Here is a 16,893-nt window from a genome sequence, read left to right as displayed (position 1 = left end):
AGACCCTGGGAGCTCTGAGGGTACTAGTTAGTTCATAGTGTTGTTCGTCCTAAGGGGCTGCAAACCCCAAGGAAAAGTAAGTTATAGTCCTAGTCAGAATAGAGCCTAGCTATGTGGCCAAGGTATCTTTTGATTCTGAGTCTTATTTCTGGGAGCATGGGTCTAGGAGGTAGAACTGAAGGGTTAACTTCTACAGTTTAGACCTTTCTCCTTGGCCATGGGAAGTTATTATTCCTGGGCTGCACACTCAAGAATATGTTATCAAGAGAGGAACACACTCTTAGTCAAACCGTTATTTGTGAAGTGTTTGTTTTCTCTGACTTAATTTTGGTAATTTTGTCAAATACTATGTACCTAGCTGATAGAAGAGCATAGAATATCTACAAGTTTAGAAAATAATCAATTTTAAAGTAATGCTTGGGTAAGCTTTTGAGCTATTCTGTTCACACATTTTTTGCCACTGCAAAATATCAAAAGTTAAAACAGAAGTTCTTGAAGTCTCCTCTCCTCTAGTGTGGATATATTTGTAAAAGTTCTGTTTTGTGGTGTTTCTACATATACCTTGTCCATGCATACATCATTAACACAGGGACTATGCATAGGTAATTATGATTTTAAGATCAATGACAAAAAGTAATATTTTATATATTATAAAACCATAAAATAGTCATTGGAATTTAAGCTTGAGATCCTAGGCCAGCACCATCCAAGTACTAGCTGTATGTGGCATAGTCTGCCTGTACTAATGAAGATCCCAGTGGAGAGCCTCATTAAAGTTAGTGGTTGAGTCCTTGAATCCCTATGGCAGTCTCATCAGAGTCAGATGTGTGCTGAACTCATTTTTCAGATCTTTCCATGTAAAGGTAAATCATGACTAGCTGTTCTTATCTAGGAGAATGCTAGGGAATCAAACCCATAAGTTCTTTCAAGAGAAGTGGTGGAGTGTGCCTCAGGTGATATTGATCCTCTACTGAGAGGATGCAAACAAAACCGAGTTGCTCTGTACAGACAGACACTTTGCCTTCTGAGGGAAAATTAATATAAGCTCTCCTTTTAGTCAGGAAGTTCTTCCCCAGCAAATGATAAGGAGATGTGGGAGTTCCCTGGAAGAAAGGAATGACAGTCCTTTTACCCAAGTTCACATGTCTCTTGGTACTCCATGGGTAAAATTTAGTTCCCATAGTACACTGGATCAGGGTAGTTTGACTTGTCACAGAACCAAGAGGCTTTTGAAGAACTGAATGATGTGCCCCAGTGTCTATTGGGAAGTTCATTTGATGTACCTTCCTTTAAAAGTATTCCTGGGTTCTGCAGAGGACTTCAAGGCCCAACGATTTTAGTTTTTTTTAGTTTCAATATATAGTCTTTGGTTTTTGGTATTTCTTTGGATGCTGTGGGCATTTGCCATTCAAAGGACCTAAAAAGTCAGAAAATTGAAGGCTTTGAAGGTATTGAATATTTTGCCCATTTGCATTTCAGTTTTGAGAGTTTACTATTGATATATCTTCAGACTCACTGCTCATCATTTTAAAAATGACAATAATAAAATATGGCTATGTAGTCTAAGTGAATATCATGTGAGTCTGATATAATTTCCCTTTCTTTAGTCATTGAAGTTATTCATTTATATTGTTTTTCTAGGAGAGACTGTAGTCAATTTTGAATTCGTAGTTATTATATTTAAAAGACTCATACAATTGTTGTTTTTAAAAACAAAAATCCCAACTCTTCAATTTTACCAGATGAAGACTCAGGAGCCAGACACTGTAGTGAAAGCCAGCTATCTCAGAGAGGCAGAGAAAGCAGCCAGCTCCCCTTCCTATTCCACTGATGTTCTGGAAGGAAAAAGCTCTTTCTCTTTCTGTAGTGTGCTCTAATCTTTTAACTTTATTCTCATTCTCCTCCACTTTGGGGCAACTTACCTTACTACCCAAAGTCCTACCTCATTCCATAAACATTTCTTTAAAAAAATCTTCTATAAAAATATGTCATATCTATAACATGATAAAATCAGAATTGGGACAAGTTGGGAAGAGTAATTTGAGCAGAACTGTCTATTTATATATATCATGTTGTTAAAGCCTAGGTAGAATATTAAGGTCTAGGTAACTATTACCTGTCTAGCCTACCATTTTGTGGTAATGTTATAAAGATACTCTCATATTCTATTGTTGCTGTTATTAGGATGTTCTTTGCTTAGGTGTTCTTAGAAACCAATGACAACAGAAGTCAGTTAGAACTGCTTTGCATAGTTAGCCACAATAAGATTGGACTTAAACCAACCACTAAGCAGCATTCCCACACCTGTGTAAATGATTTTATGGTATTTGCATTTATAAGCCACCCCTGAGATGGACCTTAACATAAAAGAAACACCTGCACCTATTTCCATTTTGAGTACAAGTCGAATAAAGTTTACGTTCCCAAGACCTCTCTGGGACCTGACTTATTACTTGATAGAAAGAGACATGTATGTAGGTTACTGACATCCTGGTTGGCAAGATAAGACATGAATGTTAGATAATGCAAGGCTTCTTCCACAGTTGAATACCCCAGCCAATGAAAGCAGGACAAATGCACAAAACTCATGTTCCTAAGGAAACACCTTATCCCTAAATCCTGTTTGGTGGAATAAGTTGGCACAAATGCTTGTAATCTCAGGCTTAAAAAACTCTGTATGACCTTGACTCATTGCTATAGTCAGCTCCTGAATCTAACCTGCAGCTTTTATTGATCAGTCCTAAGGCATATGTTCAACAAATCATCCCTATTTGACTGAAATCTGTGTTGGTGTGATTTGAGGTAGGACTCCCAGAGACCAGGAATATTATTAGTTACTTTCCTGTTACTGTGATAAAACAGCATGACCAAGACAAGACAATGAAGGAGTTTATTTGTGCTTAAAAATCCTAATAGATAAAAATCCATGTTGTCAGAAGAGAGGCATGGTGACTGCATTTGTAGTAGCTGGGAACTCACATTCTGAACATTGAGCAAGAACCAGAGTGAACCTACTAGGAACAACATATGACTTTGGGACAGCAAAGGCTACCCCAGTGACACCCTTCCTCCAGTAAAGCCATTTACTGTGTGACACACTTTCTCCAGTAAGATTTTCTGTACCTCCCCAAACAACACCACCAACTGGGGACCAAACATTCAAACACCTGTGTTTATGGAGGACAATCACAGTTTGTTTTGGAAAGGTGTTTTTCTTCTTAATTTTAAAGCTCATGTTAATAGCTCCCACCTAACACCCGAATCTGGGACCATTAGCCAGCTCTGTTTCTCCCAAAGTGGCTACACTGATTAAGTATTCTGTAATGGCTAATATTGATAATCAAATTGCCACTTATGAAGGGATTACTTCAGTCATATTAATTGTCCTTATCATCAAATACATCTCTTTAGAATTGGAGAGTCCAGGATTTGACTCATTCAGTAAGACTAGTGGAGGATCTAGCAGGGTAAAGGTATCTCCATCTTCTCTCAGCCACAGCCATCTCTGGTTTAAACTGGAATTGAGCCCCCCTTTTCTACCCCACCTCCATGAAAAATCCCATGGTAAAGCACCCAGTCCTGTTGTAGATGCTCAGAGTCAAAATGTCCCAGCTAACTGCATGTTCTTAGCTCTTGGTAAACTGCCTAGCAGGATGTAGATTTTCTGTGTTCTTTATTTTTGCAGATTCCCTGTAATATGCATTAGAAGCTGCTCTGTGAGAATGTTTCCCTCCAAGTAGTTGCTGGCCAGCTTAACACAGACTATCTATTTGAATTTTGGTTGAGCTGAATGGTCTTTGTGTCTCTACTTTGCAGCAATATCTACAATTATCTTCCCAGATGCTAGGGCAGTGCCTGTTGGTGGAACCAAAAAAACTTGTGTGAATGAGTGAAACCCTTGAGGAACATTTCTCTGCCTCACCTCATGACAATGCAAGCATGCTCTGACAGAGGGCACAAGAGAAAATGTTCAGAGGTGAGCTTGGTACAGTCTCCATCTTGAAACCCTTTGGTCACACAAGGATTCTTGTGACAGTTGTCAATTTAGCATATTAACTATAATCCCGGTAATGTGGTATGATCATCTTATTTACTGGTCTTCAAGAAAGTGTGTGATTTGAGAATATGCAGATCAGAACACTAACTTTTTAGAACTGTTCTTATAACATTTAAAAATTGCAACAGCCATGTGTTATTTTATAATTAAAATTAGATCAAATCTTAAATGTTTAAAAATAAATATCAAGGTGGTGGAAGGATGAAGGGTTGACATACTGGAAGAGGCAGGGCCATCTGTAAGATGAGCTAGAAACCTAGGACAATGAAAACTCCCAGGAATCTATGAGGATGACCCTAGACTCCTAGCAATGGGGGATATGGAGCCTGAACCAGCCACATCCTATAACTGGGCAAGACTTACAAATGGAGGGATTGGGGCACCAACCCAGCCACAAAAGTTTAGGCCCACAATTTCTCCTGCCTACAAGGTGTGCATGGGTAAAAGATGGAGGAGAATTTGAGGGAAGGATCAACCAATGACTAGTCTAGCTTGAGATGAATGCCAAAAGAGGGAGCCTACCTCTGACACTGTTGATGATATTCTGGTATACTTCTGCAAACAGGATCTTTACATAACTGTTATCAGAGAGGTTTCATCCAGCAACTTATGGGAAAAGATGCAAGACCCATATCCAAACATTAACAGAGCTTGGGAATTATGTGGAACAATGGGAAGAAAAGTTGAAGGACCCAGAGAGGTAAAGGACAACATAAGAGAACTTACAAAATCAACTAACATGGACCCAAGGGGCTCATAGAGACAGAACTGCCAAACAGAGAGTATTAATGGGACAGGGACTCTTAAGCAAGAGCAGGGGCTATCTCTGACTACATTGAATGCCATAGGATCCCTTCTAGATGCCTTGTCTAGACTCAATAGAAGATGCACCTAGTCTTACTGCAACTTCATATGCCAAGGCTGGTTGACATCCTTGAGAGACCTCATCTTTTTCTGAGGAGAAGGTGAAGGGAAGATGAAGGAGTGAGTTGGAAGGACTGGGAGGGGAGGAAGGAGAAGAAGATGCAGTAAAAATGCAAAGTAGATGAATAACTTAAATAAAATATAATTTGGCTCAGAAAATAATAGTTTCTGAATGCAATTTTCTATGGTTTCCAGGTTGCCTTCAGATTTCAATGACTTCCTTTACAAAGTCCACACTCTCTTTTTAAATTTGCCCTGCTACAATTTTTCTTCCTAACAATCCATTCTCAGAAGTATCTGTTTTCCTATGCCATCTTCTGCTTCTAGTTTTGATTTGCTTTGTTCTGTTGGGGGACAGTTATCTCCACTGGGATCTAACTAAATCTTCCTAAAACCACATTATCATGTTTGTAGGAAAAAACACACAAGATCAATAAACAAAGTTTTCTTGCTGGAGACATGGATTTGTCTGCATTTAATTAAATGCATCTGTTCTGATTTAATTACCTGAGGATTACAGGCTCCTGAGGGATGGGATAGCTTTTCCATCTCCTGTATGAAATAGCATGCTGTTTTTTATAAAAGTGACTGGAATCCCTGGTGGTGTTACAGCTGAAATTACAGAAAAAATTTACTTACTCACTTCATGTCATGTTCACTGCCCTTCTCCTGGTCACCCCCTCCTACAATCCTTCCCCCATCCTCACTTCCCTTCATCTATGCATGAGTAGGTACACTTGGATATCCCCCACCCTACCATTTTAAGTCTCTGCAAGGCTAGGCACTTCCTCTCCTACTGAGGCCAGACAAGGCAGCCCAGCTAGCAGAACATATCCTATATCAAGTCAAGAGCTTTCGAGATAACTCCTATTCTAGTTGTTTGGGACTCACATGAAGACCAAGTTATACATCTGCTACATATGTGCAGGGAGGCCTAGATACAGACCATGTATCTTCTTTGGTTGATGACTCAGACCCTGAGAGCCACAAGGGTTTAAGTTAGTTGATTCTGCTGGTCTTCCTGTGAAGTTCCTATCCCCTTTGGGGCCTGTAATTCTTCCTCCTATTCTTTCACAAGAGTCCCCAAGCTCCATCCACTGGTTGCCTGTGGAATAGATTACCTATTATTAAATGACAACATATAAGAGCCACCAGAAACTTCTGGTGGGTAGTTAGTTATTCCCAAAATACTGTACTTCCACTCAGGAAGAATTCATAGATATTCATGCTTTCAGACTAGTATAGTCATTCTATGTCCCAGGATGGCATGTTAACAAAACTACATTAATTCAAGTTTGTAAAAGGGCAGGGTCTATTCTACAGCTACAGATAAGTGTTAAAGTCCTGAGTATTGTGGGAAAACTACAGTGGAGCCTTGTGTTGTTAGCCAGATACAGAAGAGACATCTCCCATCCAGTAGCATATCCCAGGCAACCATATCCAGAAATAAACCTGTAGTACCTAAATCACAAAAGTCCCCTGAACAGACTCTCCTGTGTCTGTGAAAAGAGGAAAAAATGACGGAGAAACAGTCCTCTTTCTACCATATCTATCCTAGAAATTAAACTTTGGTCATCAGCTTGGCAGAAAGATCTTTATCCACTTGGGACAAATTTTGATGCTTGAAAAATGCCATAAGTAGGAATAATTGTACAAATGCTTCTGATATTTACTGACATGTGATTTATAAAATACCATAATGCCACACAAGCCTAATAAAGTAAATTGGTTATAAAACTATGTCAACATTATTGCCCCTGTCTTTGGATATTTAATTCAGAAGAAAATCTCTTTGTAATTTCACCTTTTGTAGATTAGAAACCACTATTCATCTTATCCTACCATCCACATCCAGGGGCCAGGGCATCTTTGCAGCCCTTTGTGCCTGGTGAGCTTTTGTTGGGTTTCTTGTTATAGCCTAAGGCAATACTTCCAAGAAGCAAGATCCAAATCTTTGCTGGATTGACCTCCTCCTACTTTGATCTGGCAGGGTTTTTACTTTAGCCTGTATGCTTGGCAATTTCTCCTACACCTTCTGAATCTCCGACATTAGTCTGTAACTTAGAATTGCTTTGATGTGCTACAGAAAGCCTCAAAGCAGGCTCACTAACTTTCAACTGTGCCTACTTCATACGTAAAGCAAATATACCCTAGAATTTTCTTCTCATGTCAAGCCTGTTCTGGACACTGAGACTATACCAGACCAGTGGCTAAATCAGGGTCAAGTTTGTTCTACAAAATGCACAGGGCAAATGAGATACATCTTTTCTTGCTGTTTCTTCTCCTGTGTTCCCCCAGCATCCTTTCTCCTCTAGCTGGAAGGAGAAGGCATGCTTTTCTTTTTCTTTATATCTTTCCCTACAATGAAGTGGTCAGAGATGTCAGTGTATGGAACAGCCACAAGGGTCTGGGAAGGAATCCCTATTTCTGATTGTTAAAAGGTAAAGATATTTGGTGAATCACCTCAAACTTTTCTTCCTATTGAGCATTATTTGGCTTCTGCTGTTATTGGCCTCTTTATAATCAGATTTAATTCCAGTCTCTAAAATGTTATCTCCTAATCTTACTTTGCTTTTCCTTTGAAAAAATAAAATAAAATTTATCCACACGAAATAGAAATGGTTTGGGCAAAAACTGAAAGTATGACACATGATATGTGTTTTAAGTACATTTGTGTTTCTATATTAGGAACCTCAGGCCAGGCAAGACAGATATTGGTTACTAAATTGTATTTTTTAGCATTCTCTTAGACAACTAAGACTTAGGTTTGTGTGATGGTCAATATTGTCACCTGACAAGATCCAGCATCACTTTGGGGACATTCTTCTGTAGTTTTAGTCTGTGTTAACTGAGGTAGGAAAACCCACTGCCTTCCATGCTGGGGTCTTGGACTATATTGGAAAAGAGAGGTCAGAGCCAGCTACACCTCCCTCTGCTCTAACCTCAGAGACCATGTGATCTGCAGCCTCAGGCTCCTGCCACCAGGCCTTCCCACCATCATGGGCTGAGTCCTCAAACTGGAACCCAAACTAATCCATCCTTCGTAAGGACATTTCATGAGAGATTTTGTCAGACATTTTGTCACAGAAGTGAGGAAAGCAAACAGAACAATTTGCCATACCATCTTTACCCTTTATGTGTTCTCTGTTCTCATGTAATGTCTCTTCATGGATCCTTTGTTTAAGTTATGTAATAGGGTTTTCAGAAGCCTTCTTTAGAGATCTAAGGTTTTCTCCCATTTTGAGTTTTACAAGCATTTCTGTCTTTATCTGCTTTTACAGAGCACACTAGATCCTATAACTTATTTAGAATCTGAAGGTTCACTATCGGCATATGGCATACAAATTATGTAATGGTGTAATCTTCTCCTCCTTCCACTGTCTACACCCTGCATAAGGCAGAGAGGACTAATCAAATCAAGAAGAACATCAGCAGATAGTAATCATAGGCATTTGTTGTTCGAGTCTTGGTGCTCAAGACTTTATCATTTAATTTCCACTATTTACCTACATTATATATGAGAGCTAAGTGAATCTTATTAAAGAACTATTTAAAGGTAGCACCAGCATTTGCCCTTACTGTGGTCATCTTGACCAAATACTCTCTCTCCTAGCATCTCCTTACCTGTCCATTTTCACCCAGCTCTTCTGCGCCATCACCCTGAATGTGAAGTCCCTGTTATTGTGACACTAGCATATGTGTGGATACTTAACTATTGTCTCCCTGCTCTGCTAGTATGAGACATTTAATCTGTCCCCTCACAGCTTGTCAGTACCAGAAACATAGTTATGGTGCTAAGTATGCTTAGAACAAATGAACCAGGAAGAAATGTGGGAACATTTTTTAATAGAAACAGAGAAGGTGGTGTGTAGGTTGGACATTGGCTTGCATGTCTTGAGGAACCAACTTTGATTCCGATAATTACAGATCTTAAGTGCTGATACAAACACAGTGCTCTCCATGCTGGGTACAGAATACCAGCCCAGGAATTCATCACCTTGCACACTGTAATGTATTGATCCAGGAAAAACTTAACTGCTGATTTCCCAGCTTTCTGCTTCTGTTTATTAAATATGAATTCAGGGGATTTTCTTTCAAATAGATATTAAAATAAAAGAAATATAATAGCATATTCACTTCTATGTTATTTATATGTTGTTGCTGATGGTCCATGCTATTCTTGGCTTCAGGAGAGTCTTTCTTATATATTAAATTGCCTTGTATGTTCTGTGTATATAGTTTGAGCTCTTATCCAAATCATGTTAGACAGTGACAATATTGTGCATAAAGCCTTTGAAGATGCAATTTTGGCTAAATGAGGACATATGGGTGGCACCTAAGTCAATTACTAGTACCTAAACAGATGACAACAGAAACTGGGGAGATGTGAGTAAAGGGAATTTGTGTGTAAAGACACAAGAAGAAAGTGGGTATCTACAAACCAAGAAAAGAAGGCCAAGAAATACCAACCCTACTGAGACTTTGATCTTGGACTTCTAGCTTTCTTAACAATGTAAAAATAGATTTCTGTGGTTTGAACAGCCAGTTATTATGTCCTGTTATGGCCCTAACAGACTAATATGGAGAACTGTCATAGATATCTGAATTACAGTTTGGAGATTGTGCTCCATTGTTATGAGGTTTATTGTCAGACTCAGATACCCCTCCTAGGCCCTTGGTGTGGGAAGAGCTGATTGGGTTTGCTTCCCTAGATGGAATGCCAATGGGAGTACACAGGATCAATGCTTCTGTGATAGCATAAAGGGAGTGGCAGGACTGGTGCAGCTAAACTTGGGAATTGCCTAAATCTGTGTTTGATCTGGGATCAGGTACCCTTCTAATCTTCCTGGAGCTTATTGGTATTCTAGAAGAAAATTGCTTGAGCCTCAAAGTTTAACCTAAGAGAAAGAGCTTTCAGGGACTCTCATAAAATCCCTAGAAGTAAAACCTGTAGATGGAGAAAGAAAGCAAGGCTCCAGACACATTTGTGGAAGTTCCCGATGGCCATGCCCCTATTAATGAGTCTTTGACTACCCTGGGCTGCGGAAGTACAGCTCCAGATCTCTTTCCATGACTCATAGCTAAATTTATCTGTTTCAATAATCAGTTGGCTCAACTATATGTGAGAATTCAGCCTCTTCTGAAGTTCATCCCAGAGTGCAAAGGCTGGCTAGAAGAAGTTGTTCTTAATTTCCTATCCACTCCAACTTGCAATCCATACTGAACCCATGTGGGCAGCCAACATTTTTCAGACAACTCCTACAGCTATCCACAACTGCCAGGTTCTTTCTCTTCCCATGACAGAGGGTCACACTTAGGCCTTGGTCTGCTGTTGTCTCTGGAGTTATGACTTCTCAAAGGGTCCTCTGACAGAAACATCTGAGACCAACTCCCTTTTTCTTAAACAAGGTCTCACTATAAAAATTCTGATAATCTGATACTCACTATATAGACCATGTTGGTGATGAAATCACAGAGATATGCCTTGCTCTGCCTCCTAAGTGCTAGGATTAAAGGTTTACACTACTTTGCTCTTTCCCAGGTCTAAGCTCTATGCTTGTTACAGGATTCCTGAGAATCTCAAATGTCAAGCATTCTATTATCGTAATCTCTTCCTTCTTTGTGCTTAGGCATAGGGGAGCAAGGTTGATGTAGTCCTGCAGTCACGTTTTTAAGGGACAACATAATGGATCTTAAAATGATGCTGAGTGGCAGTGGTTCTTCTTTTTCTAGGATCCTATGCTAGAAATCCATGTAAGTGAAAAATCCACATGGTTATTTTTATAGGTATTGTATATAGATTTTCTAGATCAAGAGAAGTAGTAAGAAGTCATATTGTGGATCTCTTTACATCCCTCTTCTTTAGCCTGACTGTCCATACTTCTATGGGAAGACTCTGAGGAATACTTTCTGTGACTACAGCTGCCACAAAAGATGTAGAATTGCTCATGAGCCCTTCCCATATGGCAGTTACAACCATATGAAGAGCTTGGAAGGCAGGAGTCATGTGTTAGGACAGCCTATGAGAGTAGACATAGGGCAAAGCCTCTTATCTTGACACCCTAAGTCTTGTTTTCTTAGTCCATGCAAAGTCTGAGTCATGGAAGGTCAAAGAGGATCATGGAAGAAGTCTGCAGAAAACTCATTCTGAGGAAGTTAATTGTTCATATTTTGGATTTCCCAAACTTCTGAGTTTATGAAGTTGGTAGCTGAAGGTTCTATGTCAGGGCTGTGGTAGAGATGACCTGTGAAAAGAGGTGACTCAGAATCACTATCTAAAGCCAAGTTTATACTGCATACTTTTCTCACATAGCATCTGGTCTGACAACTGAGAGGACATGGATCAGAGCCTCCCTATGCCTTCATATTTTGGTGAATTTTAATTGACTTCCATCTCTCATGTGTAAAACAGATATGAAAATGTATGACTCCTAATCTTAACTTCTTACTTTTACATATGTGACAAATTATTACTATCCATGGTACCTTTGAGATCATCTAACACCAGAAAGCTTGGAAAATATTTAGAATAAATTGTAATTAAAGAGGGCTTTGGCAGGAGGCTCTCCTTGGGTGGTGGTATATGAAGAAATAGAGGGTGAAGGGCTTCTTGGTAAAAATCTAGCAGACAGAATAATCTTCTGGGATGATTGTAGGCTACCAGAGGATGCTTGGGTCTGATGCCATCTATATGTAAGCCTATTTGCCTAGTCTCCAATTACCTTGCAGACTTAGGAGTAAGATAGGATAGATGCAATGGAGAAGGAATATGACTGGAGAGGCACTTGCCTAATTTTCCTGTTTATGTGGACTATTTCATGGAACCTTGCCAACTAGCTTCTTCTCTGGCACACTGGTATATTATGGTTCTACTATTCAAACTTCTTCCCTGTTTCTTACTGAGTACAAAGCATTTAAATTTGAAACACTGTTCTTCATTTATTTTTTCCTGCTCCCCTCCAGAGATAAATACAAGGGAGACTAATCAGGATTCAAATCTATTATTTCCCTAGTAATAAGGGTACAAGTGAGGGGAGACTTTGGGCAGAAGGAGAGCAGGACAGAACAGTTTGTCCTACAACCCCTGCTCTAAGAAAGAACATTGAGAAATGACAAGGCTAAAGGTCAGAGCCAATGTTGGAGTTAATGTTATACTTTCCAGATTTACCAGAAGACTCAAGAAAATACGAGGGTGAATCCAGAAGTTCAAAAATAGGAAAAGAGATGACAGCTTGGACAGTAAGTCTTGCTCTCTGAGGGAGGATGAAGGGTTTTCAAGTGTCACAGACTGTCTATGGTTCATACTGATCTGATAAGTATGAATGGTATCAAGGGGAAGATTGTTTATCACCCCTTCATAGAATTTCTCCTTATGATTGGCTTTTTCCATACTTTCTTAATTCTAGAATTCACCTCCTAGAAACAATAACAATTTAAGGAAATAATTTACACAATAATTCATTAAGTGGTAATGTCAGAACAACATATATATAGACATATCAACCATGTGAACATAGACTTGTAATAAATGTAGGGAAATTATATTGGATAGAAAAAATAGCTAATTACATTGTTTCTCCTCAGAGTTAGAGCAAAAGGTAATTTTCATTTACTTCTTAGCAATTTTGATATAGTTCTAAGTTTCCTATCACTCTTATTCTGAGAAAAACATTAGAGTTGACCAGAGAAACTATATAAGACTGGGAACAATGCATTCCATCAATGTGTTTAATCTACAGAAAACAATGATATTTTCTGGGCTGAAATATAGTCTTTTCCTGGGAGATATGAGCTTAGTTCAATTAGCTTGAAACATCTGGGGCAATGAACTGCACTCAGTCTACATACTCCAAATGTGAGTCCCATTAAAGTAGTCTTAAAATCAATATGGGAATTCTTTTCCAACAATGGCATGTAATTCTAGAGCCCAGCCAGATTCACAGAGCTTTCTAGTCTCAGTGTGACCTACTACTGACTCTGTGTGGCAGAGAAACTCATCTTTACTTGGCAGAGAAAGTCTTTCAGTTCTCTCTCATCATTGTTGTGGGATCCCAGAGTAGAAACCATCCAGTGTTCCAACCCTAGAAATCTGACTCTAGATTGTAAATGAAGAGCTGACAGCTGTGCATCCTTGTTGCCTAGGTGAAAAGTCATTTCATCTCTAACATCACTTGGTCTTTTTGTTTGTTTGTTTTTGTTTTTGTTTTGTTTTGTTTTGTTTTTTTGTTTTTTGATTTTTGTTTTTTGAGACAGGGTTTCTCTTTGTAGCCCTGGCTGTCCTGGATCTCACTCTGTAGACCAGGCTGGCCTCGAACTCAGAAATCTGCCTGCCTCTGCGTCCCAAGTGCTAGAATTAAAGGCATGTGCCACCACTGCCCAGCACATCACTTGGTCTTTATCAACAAAAATAGTTCAGTTATTTCTAGCCCACAATGCTGTCAGAGAATTCAAAGTCATAAGTGAGAATCATAGTAGATGAGTAAGGCAACGTTAAATATGTACAAGTTTCTAAGTTATAACAGCTACCTCAGAGATTCCAAATACCTATAATAGTTCTTCCTTTTACCTTTGGATCACACACACACAGAGTAGGCAGGCAGGACACTTGAGCTTCTGTCTTGCTCTGTGTGTGGTGAGAGGTTACATTGGATGGTACATGATTCAGGTTTTGAGAACTAATCTTCTCAGATAAATGAGTTCCCTATTCACTCTCTCCCCACCATAGAAAATCCTGTCAATTGTGCGACTATGAATGATGTAGCAATAAAATTTGTAAACTTAGAACTAGGAATTTCATTTTGTAATCTTAGAAATAGGACTGACAGTCACTATGAAGACTTGGAAAAGTCTCTGACCTCTTCCAGGTTGCCTGTATCCAGTCATGCCATTTGTCTTTTCATTATAATCCTGATGATCTGATATGTTCAGGGCATAAGCAAGACAGAAGAGACAGAGAGGACTTCAGCATGTGAAACAAGTGACTAGAGAAGGGAAAGGAACAAAATGAACACAAATAATATGAAACCATGTGATCACAAGCATAGTTGAACACTGCAGGGAAGACAGGAAGAAAGGGTGTTCAGAGAGTCTTGCTAATACACTATATATTTGTGTGTTTCACAGGAAGTGTGGCATCTGATATAAAAATGGGGGTTAGCAGGAAAGTGTAACATCCCTGGAACTCTCAGTAAGTTCTTTTCCACACACCAATCTAGTCGTACATCCCTTTAGGTTTTAGGCTCTGTCATTGTCATCATTATACTCTTTGTATTCCTTGGATAAAATAATGAATTAAACTCATGAAAGGCTGATGTCTTCTTTCCTTTACTCTCTTGTCTCTTTTCCTAAGGCTCTTCTACCCACTCAGACAGAGCATGAGCACTCAGAATACAGATGAAGTGTGAAGCTCAGGTTCTGTTACATTGTGCAAGGAACTGAGGGTTTGCTAGATGTAATACAAAGGCAAGTCAGAATGACCATGGTCTCTGAAAGGGACTAGTAAGTCACTCACAATGCTTTGTTGTTGCCTTGGCTTTATCATATTTGAAAGGATGTCATGTAGATGCAAGGCAAAGGCATCTAGTTAATAAATCAATATGAACAAATGAAGAAGCAAGAGTTTCTCTTCCAGTATGTGGTGGTTTGGATATGCTTGGCCCAGGGAGTGGCAAGATTAGAAGGTATGGCCCTGTTGGAGGAAGTGTGTCACTGTAGGGTGGGTTTTGAGACCTTCCTCCTTTCTCTTGGTACAAGATTTAAAACTCTTGGATCTTCCAGTACCATGTCACCCTGGACAGTGCTTCCTGCTATGATGATAATGGACTAAACCTGTGAACCTGTAAGCCAGCCCCAATTAAATGTTGTTCCTTTTAAGAGTTGTCTTGGTCATAGTGTTTCTTCATAGCAGTCAAAATGCTAACTAAAACACAGTATGTACTGATGCCTTATGATTGATCCAATAAAATGTTACAAGGTGTGTGTGTAGGCTTATTAGTTCTAAGTGGTTAAAAAAACATAAACACAGACAGGATGTACCCTATTCTTAGAACATTATCGAAGAAGATTCAGTTGGTTTGACCTTAAATTTATGGTTCTCTGTCTCTAGTTGGATGCATGATGGCAGATGATGGAAATATACATAACTGGAACCTCTTGGAGAGACCTTGTCAGAAGGAAGCCAAATTAGGTTCCAGAAGCTTCTGCTGAGTGTTTCCATAATTCTCTTCATGGTCATAGGTAAGGCCTGGAAAGAGAGGAGAATGTTAGGGTATAGGAGGAAGAGATCAGTATTCTTCACTATGGGGATGTTATGAAATGACTTAAGGTGAATTTTCCTTCTCTTCACAGGAGAAAGATTGCTGACAATTAGCTGCACAGTATATTTGGTTTACATTTATTGGAAAATCATACTACCATAAGAGGAAGAATTCTTGAACCATTTACTCACTATCCCTCTATCTACCTCACTAACTGCTTCAGGATCTTCTTTCTATAGCTTTAATTTGTGGATGAGTGGAGAATTCTTAGAGGGAATCATTGCTGCCATTAATAATATCGGGGAGATAGGGTAGGAGTACCAAATTTATTCTCATGGGTTTGTATAATTTTGACTTTCTAAAGTAGTTATTTTCCATAGATCTAAGCTTAAAAAAATCTCCCTTTCCTTTAGTAATTAAACTTTGTAACCTATGTCAGCACTATGATGGGTTCAGATGCCGCAGTGGCATGAAATCATGTTGGATGTTTGACATATGGACATAAAACAGGACTCGTACCACAGAAAACTACTATTATTATGACTGTTTCACAAGAAAGCAAGTCTTTGAGAGACACATGCAATAATGCCTCCAGTAGTACCCACAAATTTTGGACTTAAGGTGCAGAGGGAAGCTTGGATCCCATGTGTTATAAAGACACAGACCAAGGCAAGGCTCTGGTAGAAGACAGGCATTTTGGCTGACTATAGCTAGAGATATATAGATGAGATGGAGCCACAACCCTGGGCTCATACTAATTTCAGAAAAAATATGAGGTTCTAGAGGGAGGCATGTTGATGACATTTGTTTTTGTTCTTTTCATGGTTTTACCTTTTTTTGTTATGTGAAACTTAATTGTAAACCCTGTGCACCTGGAACGTAATCAAATATTCCATGATCTCTTGAGAGAAACATTTCACTCTACTGACAAGAACTACTGTTATGATGGCACTGCTAACATAGATATCTCATCAGTATCTTTAGAGGATATGAAGGAAAAGAATGAGTTGAATGATGACTAAAATAATGAGGATTAAAATACCATATGCCCCTGTTTTCTTGATATTTATAAAATCCAGGCCCCATATTCCTCTCTATGTCAGTAAATATTCCCCTGAAAACACAGTCTTTTTTATTTTCACATTTCAATTAATAAGAAAAAGAAAATCCGGAGGTTACACAAACCTTAATTCTGTCTTCTGGTGAACGTTCCAGTTCTGGTTCTCTAGCACCTCCTAGTCAAATTCATTTACCCTTATGTTCTGATGCTCAAACTGTGCTAAAAACACCATTGCAAAAAGGAGCATTTCTGATGGATCTTCATGTGAAGGATCAAGGAAAGCCAACTACATTGACACGAGTCCAAGGAACCATATTTCTGGAGGAATGACTGGCAGAGGGTAAAGGAGGTACAGGGAGGGTTTGTGTTACTCACAGATGGAAAGACAATGAGAAGTTAGAAGGCTTTCTGAAACTTAAATGCAAGGAACAGTCGGTATATTTGATGAAATTCCAATGCCTTATACCATTTGGGGAAAGCTATCTGGTCATAGTTACTCATGTCCACTCAGCTCTTGGCCATGGTATTTCTATTCACTTTACTATGTTCTCACAGTCAAAGACAAGTATGTCAAGATGGAAAATTAGCTAAATACT

At 39.1% G+C, this 16,893-nt stretch overlaps 1 long non-coding RNA gene and 1 pseudogene across 1 annotated transcript in view; one reads left to right on the top strand and one right to left on the bottom strand.

Annotated features, from left to right (window-relative positions):
• Window positions 1-6,039, bottom strand: part of LOC116073260 — an 18,328-nt gene extending 12,289 nt beyond the window's left edge. The window contains exons 1-2 of the long non-coding RNA XR_004111746.1: window positions 5,928-6,039; window positions 5,489-5,593 (exon numbers count right to left, since the gene is read on the bottom strand). This is a non-coding gene — a long non-coding RNA (uncharacterized LOC116073260). The remainder of the gene's footprint in view (window positions 1-5,488; window positions 5,594-5,927) is intronic.
• A 3,896-nt stretch (window positions 6,040-9,935) lies between these two features.
• Window positions 9,936-16,259, top strand: LOC116072847 (annotated as a pseudogene).
• The last annotated feature ends 634 nt before the right edge of the window (window positions 16,260-16,893 follow it).

This window comes from Mastomys coucha, unplaced genomic scaffold, assembly GCF_008632895.1.
Source record: "Mastomys coucha isolate ucsf_1 unplaced genomic scaffold, UCSF_Mcou_1 pScaffold23, whole genome shotgun sequence".
Taxonomy (NCBI): Eukaryota; Metazoa; Chordata; class Mammalia; order Rodentia; family Muridae; genus Mastomys; species Mastomys coucha.
This window is presented reverse-complemented; position numbering and strand designations above follow the sequence as displayed.